This window comes from Silurus meridionalis, chromosome 12 (genome assembly GCF_014805685.1).
Source record: "Silurus meridionalis isolate SWU-2019-XX chromosome 12, ASM1480568v1, whole genome shotgun sequence".
NCBI classification, from domain to species: Eukaryota; Metazoa; Chordata; class Actinopteri; order Siluriformes; family Siluridae; genus Silurus; species Silurus meridionalis.
This window is the reverse complement of record NC_060895.1, coordinates 3,330,525-3,354,535: the sequence shown is the minus strand read 5'-3', so window position 1 is coordinate 3,354,535 and position 24,011 is coordinate 3,330,525. Positions and strand designations below refer to the sequence as shown.

Genomic DNA, 24,011 nt, shown 5'->3' with positions numbered 1-24,011 from the left:
TGTTTCTAAAATTGAAATTCACTTAACTCATTGTATATGTCATGAATGTCTTTCAATATCGAATGAAGATCTTTTGGGGGGTGGGATTCTTTCCAAATAATATAAACAATTGCATAAATATTTACCCGCTCCAATTGGTACAAAGTGGTGTACTGCAGAATTCAAATTATTAGTTAAAGGGGGTTTTAAGTTTAAGGGGGGATTCTAAGTTATTTACACTGTGAAAGGGTCAAACTCTAATGCTAAACATGGCCAAAGTGTCATAAAACGTTTCACTCCTCCTGGGTTTATACTTTAAGTTTCCAAAAGTATGGCCCTTCATGACATCATGAAGGACGTAATTCCTTGTGTGGTCACCCGTCACCATGCTTCATTCGGTTACGGAAGTCTTCAGAAACCCTTGCGTGAGAAGGACGTCTCTAAAGAAGTGTGTTTTTGGATGTGAGGGATACATCACCTTGTCCAGCATTATGTGAACAGTGGATGCAGTTAGTTTTTTTAGCTTGGGTGTTTTCAGGGAGTATCGTAACGCTGTATTTTTGTTTTAGAGAATAAAAGAAACTAAAGTCTCTTCAGAGATATGAAGGATTCAATCCTACTCAACACCGATCAGGTGTATTATAGTATTATATCTTCATCACGGCATCTGTTAGTGGGTGGGATATATTTATTAGGCAGCAAGTGAACATTTTGCAAGTGATCCAACAGATAAACTCCTGTAGCGCAAACTGCTGAAGAAGTTCATGCTGTTAATGATCGACATATAGAGAAATATAGTCTCCATTTGCTCTTATATGAACCTCCACTCTTCTGAAGTTGTTCCACAAAATTTTGTGGAGATTTTGATTAGCCAAAAGACCGTTGGTAAAGTCAGGGAGTGATGTAGGTGAGGTGAGGAGGCCTGGAGTGCTGTTCGAATTCATCTCAAAGGTGCTTTAATATGCAGACTTTGTATGACAAATCCATCCCGAAGTTCTGGAAAAGTATGAATCAGGGATGGGGGGATGAAAAATTGGCCTAATTCTGAACATCCCATTAATAACACAAGACTCTTGAATCTATTATTAAAAACGGTAACGAATATGCCACAAGCCATGACTCTGCCTGGCGGAAGCCAATTCAGAGAAGCAGCTCAGTTAAATATTACGGTCTATTATGTGTATAAGACACAGTATAATGTTCATTATATGTATTTTAGTTACATCGTTGCTAATTGTTGCAGGGTTGAACGCGAGCGCAAAGCCGTATAATTGGTAATTGTGGGTCAAATGCAAAATTGAAGCATTAACACAAAGTCAAACAAAGATCACACGCTGGCTTTAGCGCTCGTGACACTGGAGTGCCGGTGGGTGACGAGAACACTCTGACAAAGAGCTTTAGAAGAGTCGCTGCCGCCGAGCTCCTCGGTGATGAAAAGCCCCGGCTGTGTATTGAAAGCGAGAGGCTTTCATTAGAGAAAAGAAAAAGAGATTGATGTATGAGAAACGGAGTCTCCGGGCAGAAAGGAGGCACATTCAATGTTTGTTCACAGATCCGACTAGTAAAAACAGGACGTTCACGGCAAAGCGAGCGTAATGTTGCTTTAGGGAAATATCTTTTGAAATGCGTTTCACTGTAAATATACACTCAGCGCCTCTGCTCGTTCATGCACTTATGCAATCAGCCATTGTTGTGTCGGGCGACGCTTAAAAGCATGCCGTTACGGCTCAAGAGGTTTACTTAGCATTCTCTGAGGGGCTCTAGCAGTGGTGTGGGTGTTGAATTAAGGTTGAGTATTTCAGAAACTCCTTCCTGAAATCTCCTTCCTGAGACACAACAGGGTGGTGCAAAACACAAAAAACATCCAGTAAAGGTGCCAGTTCTATGGGTTTAAAGAGATCTGAGGACAATAAATAGACTACTTCAAGCTGACAAGAGGTCAACAGTAAGCCAAATGATCATTCTAAACACTACAGTGAGAAGAACATCGAAACAATAAAAAGGACTGTGCTGAGAATTTTCAAAAACTTTCTTCACAGCAGTCTCTAGTGTTTACCCAGGGTGGTGCGAAAGACAAAAAACATCTAGTGAGCAGGAGTTCTGAGGGTTGCTTTAGAGAGATCTGAGGAGAATGACCGGACCGGTTCAACATGGCTAGTGGGCTTAACCACGCTTTGCACAATTGTGGTGAGCAGAAAAGCATATCAGAACATACAATACATCAAAACAATGAGGAGGACAACCTTCAAGAAGATAAGGCCAAATCAGGTTACAGTCCTGTCAACCAAGAACAGGAACCAGATGCTATAGAGTGGACAGAAAATGTATATACAAAAGTCACTAGAGTTTACCCAGGGTGGTGCAAAAGACAAAAAACATCCAGTGAGTGCCAGTTCTGTGGGGTGTTTGAAAGAGAACATACATCGGGTTAGACGCCTATTAGCCATGAATAGGAATTTGATGCAATAGAATGGACAAGCTGACAGAAAAATAGACCAAGACCAACATGATTTTTTGACATTAGAACTTTTAACTTAATCTATATTAATGCATCAAATTTATTCATCAAACCAACGCAACCTTATTATGATGCATTACTATTCTGTTCCAGTAGCTACCTGTGAATTTTTATACATTCAGGACATTAGCTTGGTGGGTCGGCTAATGAATTTCTATTTTGTTTACCTCCGGTATTGACTCCTCGAAACAGTAACGAGATTCGATCGCACCCAATTTACTAATTCCTCCTGGTCAACCCTCAGAAATTCTATTTCCACCGAGCTTTTCCTGACTAATATCCCAACGTAACAAACTGAACAAATGTAGGTCAAAGTGCTGGGGTCCATTTTTAAGAACAACCAGGGTTTAAGATTGTATTGGGTATAAGTATACGAGCACCAAGTAATAAGAACTGGTATTATGCTTTCGCACTGGTGTAAAAGAAGGTTATTAGACCGGACACATCTTACATGCTAGATTAGTCTTTCAAGCTCTTTTCTCTCACTGCAGAGGAAAAAAAAAAAAAAGATTAGACGTTAATTACATTTCCACAATGAAGCAAGTGTCCGTTTTTTTTCCTCGCTCGCTCTCAGTGATCTGCCACCTCGAATAATGGATTGAACCGTTAATTAGAAGATGCTAACGTCCTAACGCCGAGGGTCCTGGTGGACTAATCATGCAACGCCAAATATAGCGTACGTATATAATGAAACTGTTTTCTCCCATTTGAAATTAGTACGCTCTGTATCTGCCACTCGGACAAAATCTATATATGTATAGATGGTCTTTTCTGCAGTCTAACAGACTTAATGCAATGCATTGGCAGGGGTGGGAGTGTGGGGGGGGGAGTCATCTCTTCTCATGATTCGAGGTCCATAAATTAAAGAGCGAGTCGAATCCAAAATCGATCATTGAAATGAGACTTGCATCCAAAATCAATAACGCATTAAAACAAAAGGAAAGAGGCGGGAAAAAACACTAAACAGCTACCGCAGAATAGCATCCACCTGAGTTTGATTTAGTTCAAGTTGTGCTAGAAGTAGTAATATATATTTTATTTTTTATTTAGTAGTAACCGGAAATGTAAATGGAAAAGTAAAAAAAAAAAAAAAAAAGACAAAAAAACAAAGGCTTTATTTCAATTGTTGATTCTTGATCGATTCTTGATTCTTTCTTCGAACATCCCAGCGATGTTTACATTAACTTCTATATCTTGATGTTCCATACATCTTGGCTTTAAAAATGTTCTGAGAAATCGTTTCACGGCTACATAGCGTCATCCACCAGTAAGTAATGATGTCAGCAAGATCGTCATTAGCGTATCTCCATAACATAATCGGACACGGATAACAGAGGCGCATCGCCAGTTTCTTTATGTTCAAGAATTCCGTTTGGATTTAATGGAAACGTCTCCTACAGTGTGACTGGTAATAATCCTCGCTTCGCTGACGGCGCAGTCCGGGCAGCCGGTGGAGATGATGTGCTATTGCACTAAATTAAAAAATTAATTTTAAAATAAAGCACATCGCTGTGGCTCTGGCCTAGTGAACTGCTAAGCCTCATTACTTTTACGAAAGTGTGTGGGTGGGTGGAAAGAGAGAGAGCGAGAGAGGCAGAGATCGACAAAAAGAAAGGGAGGGAAAGAGAGTGAGAGCGAGAGAAAGAGAGAAACAGTCATAAGATGAGAAAAATAGACATGCAGAATACAGACAGATGGAGAGAGTGGGAGAAAATGAGAGAGAGGTAGACAGACAGATAGAGATAATCTTAGGGAAAAGGGGTAAATAGAGATGGACAGATGGAGAGACAGGGTGGGGAGCTGGGACAGACAAACAGACAGACAAATGGGTGGAGGTTGGAAGAGACAGATGAACAGAGAGGGTGGAGGTGAGAGAGAGAGAGAGAGAGAGAGAGAGAGAGAGAGAGAGAGAGAAAATAATGATAGACGGGTGGGGAAGCTGAGACAGACAAACAGACAGACAAATAGGGGAGGCTGGGGAGACAGAGAGACGGATAGACAGATGGGTGGAGGGAGGACAAAAGATGCAGATAGACAGGCCAACAGAGATAAAAAGAGTGACAGACAAAGAGAGGAGAGAGAGAATGAAAACAGACAAACAGATATAGAAGGAGATAAAGAGAAAACAGAGAGAGGAGATAGATAGAACAGGGAAGAAAATGGAGACAGGGAGACAGATAGGGTAGGCGGCAAAGAGGATAGGGAGAGAAAAAGGTAGAGTTAGGAAACAGACAGAGAGGGAAAGAAATAGGCAGATATGCAGAGGAGACTAGAGAAAAAGAGACAGAAAGAAAGAAAGAAAGAAAGAAAGAAAGAAAGAAAGAAAGAAAGAAAGAAAGAAAGAAAGGCAGAGAGAGATAGAGAGACAGAAAAGAGAGTGAGAAATAAATAAATAGAGAAAGACAAAAAGAGAGGAGAGAAATACAGACAGGCAGAAAGAGATAGAGAGGGACAGAAAAGAGAGGGAGCGAGAAAGACAAAAGAATGGCAGGCAGTGATAGAGAGAAACAGACATGCAGAGAAAAGAACGAGGCAGAGAGAAAGACATGAGGAGATAGAGACAGGGAGGCTGTAAGAGAGAGACGGCATTTGGTTAGATAGAGGGACGAGAGGACAGACAGAGTGGAGAAGAGTGACATACATGGATGGGGGGCAGATAGAAAGAAATAAAAAAGGAGAGAGACAGAAAGAGATATTGCAGCCTATAAACCGTGATTTATAATTTTGCACATAAAACTGCACAAAACCTTTATTTAAGAGGCAGGAAAAGGGGATTATGGGTAAGCACCTAGAGAATTACATTATCCCAATATTACATTCTTCCAGCAACTGCTAGCGGGAATATTACTATAACGGCTCATTGGCTGATCCAACTAGACTTTCCCTAAGTCTGTAATGCTTCGAATGTATAAAAAAAAGTCTACACGCATGTGAGCAATGCAGTTAGCATCCAAACACTAATACTAATAGCCAATAAATTAAATAGTAAAATTTTAAGTAAAAATATTACAATATCCTGGTTTTATACATCATCACATGCCTTATTTATGTAATATGACCCTTTTTTTTTACACAATAATTCAATTCAATTGTATTTGTACAATAACAATCAAGAGCCTTATGGTTTTTTCCGAAAGACACGGTCATGTGACTCATGTGAATCCTAAACCAACATGGCTGCCATTCTATATTTCACCATTACACCATACAATTCCGCCTGGACTGAGGTTATTGGAACCCCCACAACATCATACAACAAAACAATGAACCAAAGCATATGTTTTCACTATTTACTGCTTATCTCTGTGTTGTGGATCTTTGGTAGACCTTCCATCACTGAGTTCACCAGTTCAAGTCTCATGTAGACCTCTTTTTTCGTCTCTATTGACTGACTACGATGAAAGATGAGCTAATTTTGCTAATGTTGCTATGGTTGCTAATGTGAGCTCTGTCAGTTAAAAGGCAGTGGTTCTGGAAGGTAATTGCTCTGATTGCTGTGAGTTGCTGAGGTTCTGGATTCAAACCCTGCAAGACCTCATTCATGTTTGCTTTTCCCTCAGTATAAACAAATTTTTTTTTTAAAAAGTGGTTGTTGTATATGAGATCCTGTGGCTCAGTTGGATGAGCTTAGACTCTGGATTAAGAGGTTGCTGGTTTGAACATCAGCCAGGTCTCGAGGACTTGAAGGTAGCAAGTTATGGAAACCCCAACCGTAGTTACGTGAAAAATGCTGGGTGACTGAGCCTAGTGAGAGGTTCCCGGTGGTTAGCTAGCTGATGGTGTGACCCTTAAAGGAGGGGGATATCTGGGTAGCTGCCCCCCTTAGATCTGAGATGAACCCAGGATGTTATGGGTCTCAAAAAAACTTAGTTTTGCATATATCGGAAGTTCAGCAAAAAAAAACATTTTTTGGGGGGGTTATGAAGTACCAATTTGAACACTTTTTTCAGCTATCCATTTTCATACTCTTCCACTCTTAAATTCTCATCCTTCTTCAAAGTCCCACACCTGACCATGTTTTTTGGGGGGCTTTCATTTTATACAACCCCAGTTATCCCACAAGAAATAAAGGGACATCTGATGCAGCAAACAAAGCAGAAACCACAGTCTTTAATTTCTTTGAACAGTAGTCGAGAGGCCTTAGCACACTGCACCATCGCAGCTGACAGGTTTGGCCCTATTATTTAAGAGGATTTCTTGTTCATTTTATAATCAGAGTGAATTTATCTATAAAAAATGACACTGAAACAACAGTAACACCTTCAATAAAGCCAGGACTTAAACCAAGTTCAACATGGGACATGAAAGGGACATGCCTTAAGCCATTGAGCCATCTGGGATGACTGAACCACAAGAGGTTGGGGAAAAAAATATATCAATAAAGAAGAACCCAGACACTTTTCAATCAATGAATCCAGGACTCAAACCACAGTTGACACCCTCTGTGAAACCTCTTGGTCAGATTTCAACTGGTAGGTTTTCATAGAACAGCTAAGTCCAGCACCAACTGAGACAGGTATAGGCATGTAACCCATTGAGCCACCGTAGATGACTTCTACTACTACTATTTCTATGGGGTTATCTTTTGTTTTAGGCTAAACATGCTAGAAAATTGTTGCCAAAGGAAGACACATTCAGAGCAGAATCTACCCCAGGGAACAAAGACTCAATCCATGCAGTGTAAAGCTCTTTGAAAGGAACAAGCCTGAACCCAATGTGCTACCAGAGCTGACACGCTTAAAGGCCTTTACTTAGATGGTTTATCTTTAGCTTCACTTCTACCAGCAGAGAGAAATCATTTAAAAAAAAGACACTTTTATCACTTGACCTAGCAATTCGAATCCTGATTAGGACCTTCAGAAAATCACTTGTTTGTACCAACTGAGACAGCAGCTGTTTGTACCTTTGTTTAAGGTAGTTTATTTAAGACCTCTTTCAGCAGAGAGTGTAATTTATCAAGAAAATCACTCAAATCACCTGAATCAGGATTGGAACCCATTTGGGAGCTGTCTCCTCTTTAGACTTTAAGGATTTGCTGCATTACTATTTTTATTGAAATGAATAAAAATAAAAGGATTTGACCAAGAATGTAAACCTCTGACATCATTAAGCTCAGGGGATTGAGGTCAGACAAACCAGGATTCCTCATACAGAGGTTTAACAAACTGAGTTTCACACCCACTACAGGTACATTTAACCCACTGACAATCCTCTTTTTTTAGGTGGGGTTATCTTTTGTTTTAGACCAGCAGCACAAGAAACCTTTGCTAAAGGAAAACACGGGTATCAGCAGCATCAGGACTTGAAACATGCTTTGTACCCATTTTCGAAAGGGTACATGCCTTAACCAATGAAACCACATGAGCTGACTGTTGAGTTTATTTTTAGGTGGTTTATCTTTCATTTAACACCCCTATTAGCAGAAAGAAACTGTATTTAAACTTATTTAGGAGTTGTCTCTTTCTTAGAGTTCAAAACTGTTGTTGCTCCAGCAATATTTATTCTGAATGTTTAACAAGTATTTGATTGTGAAAAGTTAAGGGTCAGTGGTAAAAGCTTTTCAATCTTCAAGCTCAGTGGCTAAGGAGGAACAGGACATACTTATTTTTTTAGGTTTTACAGTCCCATTTAAGTCCAGTCCCTTTATTATTCCAGAGGCAGGTACCAACTGAGGTTCACCCACAACAGGTATTGACATTTAACCCACTGTGCCATCAGAACTGACTGACATTTTTTTAGGGGGTTTATCTTTTATTTTAGATCAGCAACAATGGAAATCATTGCTAAAGGAAAACACAGATGGGACTTGAACCACTCTTTGGAATCAGCCTAAACCAATTGAGCCACAGAGAGAGCAATTTCTATTTAGACAAACACTTGTATCACCAAGACTTAAACTAATTTGGGAGTTGCCTCATGCCTCCGACCTCAAAACTACAAGACTTTGCTCCAGTATTGTTCCTGATTAAATGTTAAACGAAGGAATATGACTGGATTTCTAAACTAAAGCTCTTAAATCTTTAAGCTCATTAGTCCTAAATTGGACCTTAATTTATCTTTCTCCGCCTGGTAGCTTTTACTATCCTACCCAATTCCAGCACTTACTGCATTCTGAAGCCAATTACAAAACTGAGGTTCAGCCCCAAGACCAGTACACACATTTAACCCACTGAGCCATCACAGCTGACATGGCCTACAGCTCTTTTTTTTAAAGGTTTATCTTTTGTTTTATACTTCTAGCAGACAGGATGCACAAAGAAGACAATTAGAGCAACGGTTGCATTACCAGGACACGGCCTATGCTCAACATTTGCATACAAAACTTATCCTATTAAGCCACCAAGACTGACAGAGGATTTTTTTTTTTATAGGGGGTTTATTTACACCTCTAACAGCAGAAAAGAATCAACTGAACCAGGACTCGAGTCGTGATTAGTATCCTCAGAGAGCCACTGGCCTCAACCCACTGAACCACCAGCGGCAAGAAGGGATGTGCTTTTCACTAATTGGAACTACTGCCACCTAAGTAAACACGAACGTTGTCCAGCCAAGTACATTGCCCTTCCGTCAAAACTACAAAAACGTTACCACTCTGTTGGTGGACATTGTGACTAAAAAAAAACAACAATTTCATCACCTGAACCAGGACTCAAACCCATTCGGGAGTCGTCTCTTTTTGGTTTGTGGGGTGTTGCTAAGTCAGGAAACAATAGTAATTAAGTATGAGATTGTCAAATGACTATGTTCAGATTTTCAAGCTCAGGTGTCAAGTTGAACCAGGTCTGACATTCATCTAGTAGCTTTCTAAGTCTCAAGCAATCCCAGGACCTACCGTAAAACGGAGGAAGAAACGAACTGAGGTTCACACAGGAGACCTTTAACCAACTTAACCATAAAAGCTGACTGACTATGACTTTTTATAGGGGGGTTTTCTTTTGTTTCAGCACAACATCACTGACGATTGTTGCTAAAGGGAAATACAGATACCACAAAACCTGCATCAGTAGCACCAGATCTTTAACGATGATTTTAACTGTTTTCGAAAGACACAGGACTCCCAAAATTTACTTCCTTGGTCTTATTACAATGATTTTTTTTCCCACCACATTTTGGTGCAACCTTGGATGCCTTGAAAGAATTGAGTATAGGAAAAAAATAGTCATTATGGAGACAAAGGTCAAAAGGTAATAATCAGAAAAGCAATAAAGCAATCTAAAGATTAGTTGAAGGCACAAAAAAGGCAAGCAAATCTCAATATAGATAACTCAGGTGATTGGCAAGACTTCGCAGCAGGTAACAGAAAGCCAAGACTAAACAGGAAATGAACAGGAAATGGGAAACTTAGGCCATGTCTACACTTATACATTTTGGTAAGAAATATCTTTCCGTTTTACGGCCTCCCGTCCACACCAAGACGGCGCTTTTTCAGTCAACAAAAACATATCGTTTTGAAAACGTTCTCGAATCAATTTGAAATTGGCGTTTAGACTGTAAAAAAAACTTCGAAAAAGCATTTTTATCATTGCAGCTACATTTCGAAGAGCTGAAATGTAAATAAACAGCAGGCGGAAACGATACGGGTCGGAACATCTTACGTTTTGCCCGTGCGAAATACAGAGACGTAATCAGTTTCAGACGTTTCATTGCAGATAAGCAATTTTTTGGAAAACGTTTGGAAACTAAATTTATTTTTTTTTCGACCAAATTTTGAAATGTGTAGGATTTGTGTAGATGTAGCCTCAGACTTTCTATTTTAAAGCTCAGACATGAAGTTGTTTTTTTTTTACAAGGAACAATCGAGATGTTTCTGCAGCCCCATTAGTGTTGCCCGTGGGTCTCTTGGCAGCTTCTTTGAGCGCCTTTTATCTAGTCCTTTCTGGTCTATTTTGGAGGGACGGCATGCCCTCTTCTTGATAATGTCAGTTTCAAGGTAGAAAGATATATCTGACATCTTGGATTGCATCACACACCTTTTAGTGATTCTTCTCATGTTTTTACAGATTTGCATTAAATGTCTAGACTAATGCAAACACCCTGCTTTGCTTCGAAAATCATTTTGCAAACGAGTGGTTATGAGCAAAAAAAACCCCAGACGACTTCTTTTATTTTTTCAGGTGCGCAGTAAGCGTGCTGTAGGCTGTGTGCGTGACACGAATATTAATGAGCTCGAGTCCAACCTGAACGAGGCACTTACTGAGAGAACACTTCCACCTCTTCCTGACAAATGAGCAAACTGCGAAACATATCTTCGCGTGCCCATTCCGGGCGTATTATAACAATAACGATATGCTCACGGTTAAAAGCTGAGCGCTCGGCACTTGTCAGAATCGTTCAGCCCGAGGGGACCAGAAATGGAACTGACATTTAACTGTGAAGTCTTGAGGACCTACTCTACATCCTCGTATAGCGAGTATCAGCTATCATTTATTCATATCGTTTCACTTTCTATCTGCTGCACTTCGTTCATCTTCCGTAAGCACTTTTCTCTTCGGCAGTGGGCGTGAGGTGGGACACACATTTCGCAGATGTTATTTGCATCGCAAGTTAATATCCTGTCTGGAGATGCTTGAAACCTTTTCTTTTCGCAACGCCCTTGAGATATTTTACGCTTCCGATTATTGAGGGAAAAGTTTTTACTAGAAAATCAAGATTATTAGGATAAAAAAGGATCAAGAAGATAAAGAAAAGATATCAGATAGTGCCCCAACCAGTGTTCCTGCCGCTGTCTTCTTTGCGAAGCTCGTCAAGAACCTTCCGCAGTGGTGTCAATACGGTGACCCTCGAGCCGGATCTTTGTCTTCGGGAAGAGGGCAGAATGCGCACAAGCCGAGCGGAAGTGAGATCGTGTGGATTGTTCTACGACGATCATCATGCACAAATGACTGAAGGTCTTCCCGAACCCCTCGTCGTCTTCCGGTGAAGTTCTTCTGCTTGTGCCCCTCGAAACACCTGGAACGACTCCATACCGGCGTATGTCATGTCAAACTGTTCATTGGCAGATTTGCTCAGAATAGCATCAGTTAACACCTTTTAGTCTCTACACTTTTTGATACCACCTCGTACGTGGAGATTTGAACGGCAATCAACTTGTTGGCGAAATCGGAAGGAATACTGTTGAAAAAAACATTAATGTTTAATATTTTAAAACTCCAGTACAGGTTCCCTGGTGGTCTAGTGGTTAGGATGTGGCGCTCTCACTGCTGCGGCCCGGGTTCGATCCCCGGTCAGGGAACCAACCCTAGCCATTAGGGTTGCACAAGCCATAGTGCCGGTCCCAAGCCCAGATAAATGGGGAGGGTTGTGTTAGGAAGGGCATCCAGCGTAAAAACGTGCCAAATCGAACATGCGGATCATAAATACGGATGATCTGCTGTGGCGACCCCTAATGGGAGAAGCTGAAAGAAAGTTTATTTTAAAACTCCAGTACAAACAGCAGAATACAGTCTCCAAAAATGTTCTCAAAACTGTGGCTGTGCAGTAATGAAGCAAACTATTACCATATATTCTGGGAATGTTTACATATTCAAGAATATTTCAAAGAAATACCGGGGGGCTCACCCCGGTAGACACACCATTAGACGGCAAATTGCTGTATGTGTTGGGTGTGTTTTTGGCAGGTAATAAGAAAGCAAGAACACATAAATGGTTAAGAGAAGGTGGAAAAGATTTACTCATTTTAATATTTAGTGATCGCTCTATTCCAGCACTTCTAACCTTTCTCTTGCTCCTTTATCATTCACTTCTAGCAGACTGGCATTAGCGTTAGCAGGGTTTAGCAAGGCTTAATTGTCTGCTATAATTGTCACCTAAAAAAAATTAACTCAAGTGTTTCTAATATCAAATGGCTCTGAAGTGAATCAGCTTGTGGTGGGCTTCTTGATGTAACTCATCCGATTCATGTTCAAAGGTAATTGGGCGTGGATTATTTTTTATTATTATTATACAATAAATTCAAAAAAGAACAAAAATGAGCTGAAAAAAAAAAATTAAAAATTAAAAACTGATTCTCTAAACTAAAAAAAAAAAAACAGGAAACAAAAAATAGAACAGTAATTTGAACCTATTTGTAATTTCTTGAGTATTTTTACTCATTTTCTAAAAAAAAAAAAAAATTATTTTATTTTACTTTTTGTGCTTTTTTAATTACTATTTACACTCTATTGACATAAGTATTGGGACACTTGACATTTCCAAACTTTCCAAATCTTTTTCAACAAAACATTGCCCGAAGCCAGCTCCATGAAGACGGGCTTTCCATGGGTTGGACTGGAAGATCTCCTGCGCCTTAACCCTTTTGGGATGAACTGAAATTGCACCCCAGGCCTCCTGACCTCACCTTCATCAGTAGCTGACTTTACTAACACCCTTGTGGCTAAATGAATCTCCACAAAATTTAGTGGAACATCTTCTAAGAAGAGTAGAGGTTCTTAAATGAACATAGAAATCTTAAAATTTTGTCCATATAGTGTAAGTATTTTCAGAGAAAGAAATTTTGGTATGTTCCTAATCTATATATATATACACACACACACACACACACACACACACACACACACACACATTTTTTGCTATTTCCTGAATGATCAATAAAACTACTCTCTTGTCGAACAGACAGAAACAAAAATACACCACCAGATGCACCACAGCACCAAATACACAAAGTCAGCAAGTTTCCATCATGACCTGGAAGTGATCTGTGTGATGTTCAACCATCCCTGAATTTTAAAGGTCACCGGATACGTACTGTTTTCTCATAGTAGCCAGCCTGTGAAACAAACAAGGAAGGGAGACACGATGATCACAGCGGGGATAGGACACCCAATCACGACGGCCGACTGGGAGACACCTGCTCCCACCGAGCCTGGACGAAAGCCACTGGGACGGAGTAGGCGGAGGTGGTGGACGAGAGTGGATTCGAGCTAAAACTACGTGCCAGAAGAGCGGGATTTAATTCTTTAATCCATCCCGAGATGAAGGACGGGCCGCTCGCCAAAAAAAAGTGGCGGGTCTGTAAATCAGCAATGGTACTGAAATGTGAGCACCTATAAATTTCACAGTATGGAATCCAGATTCTAGAAGTATATGAAGCTTTACAAAGTATATTAATTAAAAAAATAAACCCGAGCAGCCCGTTAGAACGGTTGAGGACACCTGACCAAATGTTTTGTAAACATTTCATTCCAAATCTGGTGCCTATTTGCTGAAATAATATCCTCCACTCTTCTGGCCAGATGTTCCATAGATTTTGTGGAGATTTTATGAAGATTTGTGAGATATTTAATCAGACAGTTGTTAAAGTCAAGTACTGATGGAGGTGAGCTCAGGAGGCCTGGGGATGATGTTCTAATTTATCCACTTCAATAGGGTTGAGTTCAGAACTTTATAGCAGGAAGATCTTCCACTCCAAACCATGTACACCATATCTTCATGGAGCTGGCTTTGTGAAAAGGGGCATTTCATGCTACCACATCTGAAGACATCCCATATAACTGTGTGCCTCCAACTTTGTGGTATTAATTTGAAGACACAAGTGTCCCAATACTTTTGCTCTTATAGTGTATATTATTATCACTCAAAAAATTTAATGTGTACTGGAACTGTTCTGGTTTTTAATGGAACGTGTAATGGTATAATCCTGTCGTCCTGGTTATAGGATGCCTACTTTTGGTATGCATGTTCTCATGCGATACCATCAAGGACCAATGGAAGACATTTGGCAGCTTGTAGACCATCTGTTGCAATCTACTGGACACCATTAGGACGCTATGAACCATCCGGATTCCAATTAGTGTGAAGGTAATGATTTCCCACTAATGCGATAAACTGGAAACCATTTGGTAACGGTGTAATGATTTGTAATGGGATGTGTAGTGGAAGCTATTAGAACGTAATGCAAGACTGATAACACACAACATTATTGAAGGTGTTTTTTTTTTTTTTCTTAGGAAGTATTGAGCTCACGTTTATGGGCGAAGTCTACAGGCATCCTAACGCGTTTGCGAGGGTTTTTCCACCACATGAAAGTCTTCATGTGTTCATAGATCATCAAGAAAAAAAAGTGCATAAGGAATAACACATTTCAGCACCATGGACAGTTTTTTTTTTTTTTTGTCCAATCTGTGCACACCCTGTCGCTTCAATTTAATCGATGCGCCATCAATGCGCCATCAGTGCGCCATCATCATCATCTTCATCATCTATCATTTGGAACTGGAAAGGGAAGGATTGAATATGGTATGTGTAAAAAAAAAATTGTCAGTGTTTTCCTGATATATTCAGTACTCAAAAAAGGACAGCCACACCCCTATATACACTCTTCATGTACTTGATTTTATTACTGTGGATTGTGTGTGTGTGTGTGTGTGTGTGTGTGTGTGTGTGTGTGTGTGTGTGACTTGAGCAATTTATTTGAGACCAACCAAGCAAGTAATTGGCTTGATGAGGAAACCCAGCAACGGGTCCCAGCGGAGAAAGAACACAGAGCATTGAAGAGATGGACTGCACCACACCCATCCAGCCAGCTGAGTATGTGTGTGTGTATATATATATTTATGTCTGTGTGTTACTGTGTGTGTATGTGTGTAAAGCTAGATTTAATATTTTTGCCCAGTATCATGTTATCAGTATAGAGTTATCAGAAGCAGTTGAAGTGTGCAAAGCATAGGAAAGGATTCCAAGCACAAGGACACTGTTGTGCTGTGCAGTGAGCTGGATGAAGGAAGGAGGGATAAACGGAGGGAGGGGTAAACCCTTTCTGCAGCAACACTCCATATACACGAGGAAAGCCCTTTCTGTATGGTGTATCCCCGTCACGTCCCGACTACTCATTTCAGCACCACCCACTATCCACCATGCATCCATCCATCCATCCGTTCATCCATCCATCCATTCATGCATCCACCCACCCTATCAATGCGCCATCAAAATCATCATCATCATCATCATCATCATCATCATTATCAAGTCTACAATGCAATGCAACCGACACAAGTCCTCAATGCTTTCCATATTTTAAAAAAAATGAAGGAAAAAAAACAAAGAAGAAAGAAGAAGAAGAGAGGAGCGGTCTCGCGCACGGCTTGAATGCATAATCAATCGCACTGCACCCGCAATCTAAAGCGAGCGGCTCCATCAATAATGAACGCACGCACACACGCACGAGCCAGAGCTCTCTCTCTCTCTCTCTCTCTCTCTCTCTCGCTCGCGCGCTTTCTCGCTCCCGCGTGCACTCGCCGAACATTTTTTTTTGCACGTGAGCTCGCACGCAGTGCACGCGCAACTCTGTCAAATGCAAAATAAACAAAAAACAAAACAAAAAGTCACAAGTGCCAGCGATGTCCCAGGAAGTCCTGTCTTTATGTCCATGCAAACTTATGGACACCACGTATTAAAAGAAAAATAGAAATCGCGCGTGAGAACGCAAGCCGAACTGGAAACTTTGCATGCGTCGATCAAGTCCGTGCAGCTTCTGTGCAAGATCATTATTAAAAAACAACAATAACAACAACATAAATACTATAAATAAATAAATACAAAATATTATATTGTTATTATCATCATGATTCTTACCTTAAGATGAATAATATCGCGTGCAGGTCAAAGCAAGCAGAGCAGGCGCGTGCATGGTGCTGGGTTCTCCAGTATTTCTCTTTTCTATATAAATATGTGTGTGTTTTCTAAGACGTATCGTAGCACGCGCTGTCACAACGTTCACACTCAGTGCTTTCTTGCCTGCACGGTGGCTCGCGCTGACAAGCATCCGGGCAGCCGCGCGCCAGGAAGGACAGAGAGAGATTGAGCGAGAGAGAGAGAGAGAGAGAGAGAGAGAGAGAGAGAGAGAGAAGGAGAAAAGGATGGAGGGAGGGTGGGAGTTCAGTGGAGCGCGAGCGTGCGTGCTGAGCAGAGCAAAGTGATGAGCACGCGCATTTTGCTTGGGATTTTTTTTTTCTCCAACCCAGATTTATTATGAAGAGAGGCAGAGCGTGAGAGTGCACAAACAAATGCATTCATTCATTCATTCATTCATTGCCAGCAATTTCGTTGATTGCATTCATCATATTTTATTTAAATGAAATGAAAATAAAAATGTATTCAATTAAATAGACGATGCAGAGTTTATTTTAATGCTCAAAGGGCCTCAAATTAAAGATTTTAAGATTCAAGAATATTTGATTTTTTATTCTGCATTAAATTAAAAGGGAATATAATTTAAAAAAACAGAAAATAAGAGAAAATATATTAGATAATGATTAAAGTGGTAGTATAATTAGTGCATATGTATTCAGACGTGCAAAACAAAAGTACAAATTGTATGAAATGTCATAAGGTATGACCAAAAGTTTGGAAATACAGTGCATCAGAAGCCACTTTCAATCTGATCTTTTTCGATGTTTCAAATCAGACTATGCTAGCTGCTAAAGCTCTAGCTAATAACAGCTATTATGTTCCATGCCAGGGTCCTGGGCACAGGTTCATGGGTCTTGAACTGGAAAATCTAAAAACATTTGTCAAAATCAGGGTCTCAAGAAAAAAAAAAAACTTGCTACAGCATCCAAAGAACATTTAATACAATTGTTCTGTTTTTGCTGAGCAAGCGCATGCGCATGGACACGACGAGTGTTCCAATTTTTTTGGCCACCCCAATGTGGCCCAGGCTGGGATTTGGCAGCTGTGTGTGCTTTTTTTCCAGCAGTGAGAATATGCACAGTAATCCTGTTTTGAGCAGTTTGTTACGTTTAAAAGCCTGATTTATGCTTGATTGGCTCTGACACCGTCTCCTTCTCCACCGCTTCCTGATTATATTAAATTGATGAGACAGGAAAGCAAATGGCGAACGCTTTTTTTTTTGTTGACTGGGAGAAAAAATAAAATGCGGATTAGTGCAGGTTTTTTTCGCACATCACGTCACGTCTAGTGTGTTTTTTTTCTGTCTGCGATGGTTCAATGAATCTTAATATCATTATACACTGTATGGATAAAACTTTGTGGACACCTGAACATACGATTTGTATTTCCTGTTTGATCATCCCATCCATTTCGTCTCGATTTGCTTTTATAATGACCTTCAATCTCCTGGGAAAATGTTCCACTTAGATTTCAATGCTTCCTAATGAAGTGCCTTCATTCTCTCATGATGGAAAACAAGGATGGTAGAGGGCGGGGCTTGTATGAAAGGTGGGGGTCGGTTAAAATCAGCGAGTTCTCCAGAGAACCTGGAACCGGTTCCATCAAGACAACAACTGTGCACAAAGCCAGCTCCGTGAAGATGCGCTTTATATGGGTTGGACTGGAAGATCTTCTATTGAGTTCTGACCTCAAACGTATTGAACAAAGAATTGGAACGCTGATTGCACCCCAGGCTTCTTCACCATCTCACCTACATGAGTAGCCAAGGTTTTTTAACCATCTTGTAGGTGAACGAGTACGAATCTCCACAAAACTCTAGTGGAACATTTTTCCAGAAGAGTGGAGGTTATTAAACAAAACAAATGAAGACTATATGTCCACAAACGAGATTCAAAACTTGACTACAACTTATTGAGAACAATATTGAGAAGAGACAGAAAAGCCACAAATCTCATTTCATGACGATGAACTTCCCCTTGTCTGGTTCAAAAATGCTGCAACGAGTCCTCCGAGGTGTTTTGAGTGGCGGAAGAACATCACCGGGAGATGACGAGAGATCAGGAAGACCTTCAATGAGCTCAACCGCCGGGAAATGTCGAAACCATTCAGCAACTTGCGTAAGATCCACGGGATCTCATTTCTGCACCCATTCTACTTGCCAGATTTGGCTCCTGTGGACTTCACCCTCTTCCCAGGAGATGAAGATCCAGCTGGCTGTATGTCGAGTTATTTTTCAGAGGACAGTAAATTTGTACTGCTACACAAACTGCACATTGACTACTTCTACTATTGACTACTACATCTAATTTCTATACTACTATATACTACTATACTAGATAGTAAAATAGTAGCTGAAATGTGAGGGGTGTCCCACAGGTCCAAACAGCAAACAACTGGTCATGATATTAAATCTGAATCTCTAACAGACATTGACCAGGTCCTTCTCGCATCCATGTCTTATTATTACTCTCCTAATGGCACTTTTGAGCATTCTTTCCATTTGGAAATTCCGGTTTAATCCCACATGTAAAACCTGATCTCTGGCTAAAATTCCAATTTATATAACAGGCAGTTGTTCCATGTCAGTGTCACCCTCATCTTGCTATTCATGTCAAGTGCACAGGTTCCTGTAAACCTGCCTTGTGTTAACGTTTAGGTCAAAAGTCCTACAGAATTGAATACAATAGCTAAACACTCTAGCCACACTCGTCTGACAAATAGAGCCACTTATCAGGACGTGTGTATAGAAGTCTGTGTTTTATCCACACCACTGATGTAACTCTGAGGGGAAGCTCTAAAGCAAAACTACAACAGAGAAATGTACTCGCAAGGGCCTTATTTGAGCTTTCTTTCTCATTTTTCTAGTTGTGGTTTGCTTGGTGAAGGCAAGGTCCCTCATTCAATGAATACAAAACAGGTGGCAGATGAAATCCAGGACAGGTCAAATGAGCACCAGTGAAATAAAGCTTAGGAATTCATGAAAAAGGAAACTACTTTGAAATTTGTTTAAATAGGAAAATGATTCAAGAGGAAGACAACAAAAAAGTGAACACATTAAGGTAGTGCACTAATGACAGTATAAGAGCAAAGATGTGATTTTGCGTGAAACTGGGCAATTCTGCCCTAATGATTTGTTTGAGGTGTTTTGGTCCGTACGTGTGCTTCAAGAGCGGGAGAACATCACTGGAAAACAATTAGAGATCAGGAAGACCTTTAACGAGTTAAACCCCAGAAAATGTCTAAACCATTCAGCTACTTGTACATGATGATCGTCTGAGAACAAGCCACACAATCTTCCTTCCCACCCACCCTATTTGCCAGATGTGGTTCCTACGAACATTGCCCTCTTCCCGGCGATGAAAATCCAGCTCCATGGGCCCATGAGCAAGGCGCCTAACCCTTCTGTGCTCCAGCAGCGCCGAATAATGGCTGACCCCAGTCTCCGAGCAAGCTGGGATATGCAATCTAATGTATATGTGACAAATAAAGGCTATTATCTATCAATTAGGTTGTTGTAATAAAGGATATAGTGTATATGTAGAAACTACACATTGTGAGAAAATTTTAGGAGGGTAGAAACTCCAATTGGCCTCAATATCCAGTAACACATTCCTGATCAGAGTCCTGAGAAAAATTGTGTCTCCAGAGTAGTAAAATCTTTGATGATTCTCCTAGCCTTGGTCCTTCATCTTAGGGTGTCGATGTATGTGATTCAAGGGCTGTTGTATCTCCAAATCAGGCATTGATGTTCTACGTGGAAAGACTTTCCAAAGTGTATAGAAAGACCTCAGGACTCGGTGAGAGACTTTGAACCCGGCCAGACGTTGTATGTGCTAAAACCTACTTGTGTATTAATGCAGTGCTACCAATTGGTTCTTGCTTGACCATTGCATAAACATGGTACATATTAGTCATGTGGAAGTAGTATATGGGGAAAAAATGCAAATTGTCCCATATTTGAGTTTAACACGCTGCCACTGAGCCTCAGCTAATGCCAAGGCACCAATTTGGTAGAGTTAATAGGCTATGCTATGACAATGTCGTACCTAGTAAATCAAATTTAATTCAGGCACATGGGAAGTATACCGCCAAGCAAATGTTGATTTTCTCTCTAATGCTTGTGTGCATGTCAGCTATAGAATTCCACCTCAAATCGAATAGCCTGGTGATAAATTTTCAGTGTTTCTTGTTAGCAAATAGCTCAAAGCAACAAAAATATGGTGTACCGTTAATAGCTCACGTACACCCAAAGACTGAAACGAATGGCCTAATCAGAGTTACCAAACAAAGACATTAGTGTACCTGCTACTACTAGAGCTGATTAAATACATCCCTGCTGGAGAGGCTGGAGAGGCTTTGTCTCTTGCTGTTTGACATTTTATTTCCTGCTAATTTTCTGCTTTAGATTGGTTAGCATAAACACAGCTATTTGAACCCTCACCTACAGCTGTCAAGTTTTGTCTTAAATGGCTTACAAAATGGTTAGAAATTTAGAACAGAGGTGTGTCACTCCATTTCCTTATCCTGGTATTGTTTTATTCAGTCCCTGAGACAATGAATTCCTTATGTCAAGCTAATTAATGTTAAATCACAAATAATTCTTTGTTTAAAAAAAAGGAATAAACATGGCCAAAAGCATCAAAGATTAAATATTTAACTTAAAAAATATTATAATTATTATTATTAAAGTTCTATTAAACTTAACACTGAATTTCAATACAATAGTCCACTTGATAGTCAAAAGAAAATGTATGAAAATCTATTCAAATTAAAACCGACTGTGAACAACTAATATATGTTTGTTATGATGCATGTATTTTTTTAAAGTATAAAATGTTTGTCACATTTTTTTATCGGGGGTCCCTGTCCTATGTCTCTATCGGATAAGGGGTCCTTGACCTGTAAAAAACATTGAAGACCCCTGTTTTTTTATTTTCAACCATTTAGACAATGTGAATGAATTACCTACTAATAATTCCACATGTTGTATCTGTGCAAAAAAAGAGCCATCACGTTGTCATTACCCATAAACCTTCAGCCGCCTACCCATGCTCTATTCCTGCCACTATCATTAAGAGCCATTTATATTTATACACCCCATTGCTGAACATGCAGTTTCACTGAGAATAAGTTGGATTTCTATTCAATTTTCTGGACTGACCTTCGGTGCACTTTATAGCCTTATTTTCTCTGCATATTTGGTTTGTATTACCCAATTCCAGCATTGTGCAGGTCTACAGGTCTTGTCCCTGACATCCTTTGAAAGCTTTTTGGTTTTTCCCATGGTGGTGGAGGGGTTTAAATGGAAGAGGTTGATTCTCTGATGGATGACTTTTATACACATAATGAGTTGATATTAGGAGTATTTTCTTAAAAGGACAGGACTGATTTGGGTCTGTTGGAGTCAGAATTCTTGCTGGTTGGTACGGGATCAAATACTTATTTCCTTGATCAAATACAAATTAATTTATTTTAATTACATTTCTTTTTTCCCTTTATATTCCTTCTCTTTATGTTAAAATAAACCTAATATAAAAATTCATCAAATAATTCTTTCCCCCACTGTATAAAGGAGGCAGCTTAAACTTAAACTGAAAGATTTTTTTCCTCAAAGTTGATATGTTAAAAGGAATAATGGGCAAGTGTGAGGAACAACTTCTTTTATTAAAGTATACAGTCTACAACTAACTACAATGGAGTGGGTTTAAAAACAAATTAAACATGGTGAAATAACCAAAGGTCTAAAAGTGACAGACAGACAGATTCTATCCTTGGTCAATACTCTACAGTCAACTGTATGTGGTATTATAGGAAAGTGGAAGCATTTTGGAATAGCAACATGTCAGCCCCAAAGCAAAGATCATTTAAACTCACGTTAGGGTAATACTATGGAGCTGGATATCCGAGGGCACAACCCCTTACTTAATGATCTCAATGCTTCAGCAGACCAAGACGTTTTGGACAATGCAATGCGGACAACTTTGAGAGGACATTTTGGGGATGGCCTTTTTCTATTTCAGCATGACTGCACCCCAGTGCATAAAGCAAGGTCCATAAAGACATGGCTGGAGTTTGGCGTGGAAGAACTCAACCGGCCCACACATCCCTGAACTACGTATATCTGTTAGGCGAGGTACGGAGGCGGAAGCCGGAGTAACGGCAAACAGAAACTTTATTTAACAAAAGGCAGAGCCAACACAAAATACCCGCGTAGATCGGGATAATCCGGCAAACCGCAGTCCAAGTCCGAGGTGCGCTGGGGAAGGTATACGCAGCTGTGGAGTGAGCGAGGAGTCCGGGAGGAGAAGGTATGTAGCGGGAGCAGCATACATACGACCACACACCACCATGAACCTACACAAACACACATGAACATATAATAACGGACGCTGAGTTTGGGTGAATGAGGGGTTTATATTGGCGGTTTGATGAGCGAGTAGATGGGAGTCAGGTGTTCCCCATGAAGCCCGATTGCGAGCAGCTCTTTGCGGGCGGGGCACGCACGGGAGAAGGAGCGAGGTGCTTTGGGGAATGCCGAAGTCTGACAGTAGCCGAAGGGGGCGTGGCAGGGGAATTCCTGACAATATCTGTATCGTATAAATGTATAAATGTACTCTCAGCGTCCAAGAAAGCCAGTAGAATGTACACTAATTGAGTTCATAAACACAAATGACTCTTGAAACCCCCTGGTACACACAAAAGATATACAACGCATAATGATATATGAGTGAAACATTTTAAATAATGTGATTATAATATCGCCATTGGCACAGGACCGAAATTAAACAACATAACTCATATAAATAGCAATTACAATTTGCAGAACCCCTTTCGTTGAACCACCCTACTAACAGTAAAAGATGTGTACAGAATTAAAAAAAAGAATTTTAAAAGATGTCTGCATTTCCTGTTCATTTCCTGGTTAGTTCCTGTATAAGCACAAGGGTTTTTTGCCAATCAAGTAAGTTTGTTAAATGTAATAATAATTTAAATAACCTTTGGATTACTTTATTGCTTTTCTGATTATTATCTTTTTTAACCTTTGGCTCCATAATGACCATATTTTTTTTTCTACACTTCGATTTTACCAAGGCTAATTCGTTATACCTTTGTCCTACCTTGTGTTGTCCCTGCTTTCAAATCTCAGGGTCCCATTTGACTCGTGTAATCACTTAAGCAACAGTCGTCTGGGGAGGGTTTCTGCCACATTGTTAATTAAAGAACAATCAGCTCCTTTATGAATCCCGGTATCCCGAGAAAAGTCTAATTCAATTCACAGTATAGCAAAACCAGTTACGTTCGCTCTCTCCGGTGGACGTGAACAAAAGTTATGAAACATCTGCAGGTTTTATAGACTTCAGTTTGATCTTGTACAAAGTTCTTCAATCTTCTCAAACATCTATTAAACCAATGATATAATCAAATGGAATGTCCTTCAGAAGAGCAGATTGAGACAGGGTCAGTGCTTTAGTCTGACTCTATTTAAAATGATTTAAACAAAATGTCATCCATTTTAGAGCATTTATCAATTGGTTCCTTTATGCACATGATGGTTGCATGTAGTGGACCCTGCATGCCTGGATGCTGACTAACCAATCAAAAAAAACCAAGAATTTTAGGGTCAAAGACAAAACCACAAATTCCAAAGACCAAAGAGCTCATTGTGGACTTCTAGAAATCAAAAAGCAGCAGACACTCAACTATCTACCCCATTGGGACTGAAGTAGAGTGTATCTCCAGCTTTAAGTTCTTGGGTGTCCAACAGCATCTATATTTCCTGAAAAAATATAAATGATACTGAAGAAAGTTTACTTGTTCCACCGGATTTTAACAGGTTTCCATCACTGTATCACCGAGAGCATCCTGTAGAAATTCAGAGTCCACAAGA

The 24,011-nt window shown here is 40.0% G+C and overlaps 1 protein-coding gene across 2 annotated transcripts in view; it reads right to left on the bottom strand.

Annotated features, from left to right (window-relative positions):
- Nucleotides 1-16,261, bottom strand: part of slc8a2b (solute carrier family 8 member 2b) — a 55,280-nt gene extending 39,019 nt beyond the window's left edge. For both annotated transcript variants that reach the window (XM_046862250.1, XM_046862251.1), the window contains exon 1: nt 16,067-16,261. The gene's annotated coding sequence lies outside the window, so the exon portion shown is untranslated. The remainder of the gene's footprint in view (nt 1-16,066) is intronic.
- Between the last annotated feature and the right edge of the window lie 7,750 nt (nt 16,262-24,011).